Consider the following 3,094-nt stretch of genomic DNA (forward strand, 5'->3'; position numbering starts at 1 on the left):
GGGGGGGGGGAGGGGGGGCGGGGAAGCACTGAGAGACTGGGGGTGATTTGTCCCCCTCGTTTGAGGTCCCGTGTCCTTCAGTTGAGGAAGGGCTTTCTGGCTGCCGGTGGAGGGCCCACGTGGGGCTGGCTGGGGCAGAGGCAGGGGACAGTGGCCAGACTGGGGGTGGCAGAGGACAGCTTTGCCTGTGAGTTAGATGTGGGCAGAGTCGATCCCACAACTGGTTCTGTGGGGGAACCCCTGGTTTGTAGGCTTTGCCAATTTTTGTGGTGTCAATTTTCCCAGCAGGGTGAAGTCCGAGCTTCCCGGGAAGTCCCTCAAATGGTGACGGGACACACAGCGGCCCACGTCAGCTCAGCGTGCAGCCGGCTGTGGTGCCGGAGGGCAGTGTGCAGCTCACTGCGCTGTGCTCATCAGACAGTGAAGAGTGCCCAGTGTTTATTTAGCCGTAAGTTAAATGCTTTAACTTCCAGTAATGGCCGTGTTTGGAGGTTGGCTCGTAGGGTTCCTGGACACTCATGAATGATGGAGGGAGACAGCGGGGCGCAGGCCTGGATGGGGGTGGAGAGGGGTCAGCCTACAGCTGGGCCGCAGGGCAGGGGGGCAGGCTGGGGAGGGGCCTGGGGGCAGGAAACAGTGCTTGGAGAAGAGGTGGGGCTGGTGAGGAGGGGGCATCTGGTGGTGCGCCCCCCTCCTTCTGTTACAGGGCCCCCCAGAGTGAACTGGGTCGCCTGTCTGTGGGGCCTCACCCGTGGGCTCAAAATTCAGTTGTGCTGCAGACGCACACAAAAGGGGCAATAACTGGTTTGTTCACAAAAGGGGAAAGGAAAGGAACAACTCAGGGAGAGAGCGGGATACAGAGTGACTGGAGTATCTTACCCCTCGGCTGACTTGGAGCTCTGGTAGCAGCTCACTGAGAGCCCGAGTCACACTGCCCAGAGCACCCCAGTCTGAGCACTGCCAGCGAGAGCTCTGTAGGAAATGGCGCCCTATTTATCCCCCAAAGTCCCAGAATTCCTGCTAGCTCCGCCCTTGGGTCCTCGCAGTTCTCTCCCTGGTGCTGCTGGGAGTTGTAGTTCCTAATCACTGGGGAAGGGGGCGGAGTCCAGAAAGCCGGAGCAGGGGGTGGGGTCCACAAGACTCTGCAGCGTTCCTCTGGGACACCCCTCCCCTAACACTTCCACCAACTGTGTGTTCCTGGGCTGTCGCCCCCGGCCTTGCAGTCTTGGGGTGCCCTTATGAACATGGCCCTGCTCTCCTCCACCCTTCATGCTTCCCCACCACCCTCGGCCCCAGGTTCCCAGGGGCTGCTCAGAAGTGAGGGCAGGGTTCCTCTGGGTATCTGCCCCTCACTTGCTATAGACCGTAAGAGGGGGTGCTGCCCCCTCTAGGCCTCAGTTTCCCTGTCTGTGAGGTGAGGCATTCACACCAGTTTCCAAGGCACATGGGGCTCAGTTAATTCTCGGGGACGTTGATGACGGAGGGTCCCGGGGCAGGTGACGTCTTTCCAGCCGCCCACCTGACCCCGCCTCAGCTTGCCTGGTCCTCAGCTGCGCTGCCTGCAGCAGTCTGGCTTACTGGTGATGTCACTGCCGGGGAGACGGTGACTTCAGGTGGGGGTTCCCCACCCTAAGTTCCCCTGGCCTAGTGCCAGGTCTGTTTCCTGTGGGGATCCCTCCTGGGTTACTCTGCTACTACATCCCAGTGAACACAGACCCTCACTGTGGGCTCGTGAGTGAGGCCTCCCCTAACCAAGTTGCCATACTGAGAGGGCACGCAGGGGCTGGGACGAGCAAGGGGTCCTGGCTCAACCTGGCCAGCTGTGTGGCCATGGGCAAGTCACTCTCCCTCACTGGGTCACGATCCTCTCCTGAAATAGGGGTCTGTTTCCAGATGGAGAAAGGGATTCAAGATCAGGCCTTGAATCTGCAGCAGCAAGAGAGGACCCCTTGGGTAATGGGGATCATGCCGAGGTTGCCCTGACTTCACTGCCCTAGTCCTGGGGCCTCGTGCTCCTTCAGGCCCCAGGTCCCCCCAGCTGTTTGGCCTCGGTCACCCTCAGCCCAACCTACCTAAAAGCCCAGGAGCCCTGGTGGGAATGCAAACTAGTACAACCACTGTGGAAAGCTGTTTGGAGGCTCCTCACACTGCTAAACATGGAGCTTCCCTACGCCCAGCAATCCCACTCCTAGGCATCTAACCAAAAGACACAAAAACACTGATTCAAAAAGACACCTGCACCCCCATGTTTATTGCTGCTTTATTTGCAATTGGAAAGACATGGAAACAGCCCAAATGCCCAAAAGTGGATGACTGGATTAAAAAGATGTGGTACACAGACACAATGGAATATTACTCAGCAACCAAAAAAAAAAAAAAAGGGAAACACATGTCCTTTTGCAGCAATAAGCCAGAAAGAAAAGGAAAAACACCAGATGTTTTCTCTCATAGCAGGAGTATAACGGACCAGGTGAGAAAATGATGATGATGAAGAGCCACATACCAGAAACGTTTTATGGGGGCTGAGTGGGGAATGGGATCAGAAACAGTGGGGGGGGAGCGCACTGGACTGTGGTGACGGCACACGGGTGGTTTGGTGATGGGAAGCCCATGGGGATTGCAACTGAGATGGAAAAGGCGCAAAGTGATGTAACAATAAACTATTATTAAAAAAAAAAAAAAAGCCCAGCACCCGGCTCACTGAGGCCACACAGCTCAGGACGCCCCAGGGCCGGCCCAGGTGCCTGCAGCTTCGCAGGTGCTGAGGGGCGAGTGCTGGCGGGCGGGAGGCTGCGCCCTGGCAGGTGGCTGCGGACCGGGGGGGACACAGGGCTCTGGGGCCGGAGTATGTGTCTTGATGTCTGAACTGGTGCTGAGCTGTTGGGGTAAAACAGCTAATGGTCAGCCTCGACTGGTCGTCCTCGTCAGCTCCATCCAAGGAGCTGAAGTCCCGGACTCACACCCACACCGAGCGGGCAGGGTGGGTGGGCCAATGCCAGGGGTGCACCGTAAACATGTCCTAACCTCTGGGGGTGGGCGCTGGGGCGGGAGTGGAATTGCCATTTCGCAGGGCTGTTTTTTTTTTTGTTTTTTT

Source organism: Condylura cristata, unplaced genomic scaffold (genome assembly GCF_000260355.1).
Source record: "Condylura cristata isolate star-nosed mole 26May11 unplaced genomic scaffold, ConCri1.0 scaffold00004, whole genome shotgun sequence".
Taxonomy (NCBI): Eukaryota; Metazoa; Chordata; class Mammalia; order Eulipotyphla; family Talpidae; genus Condylura; species Condylura cristata.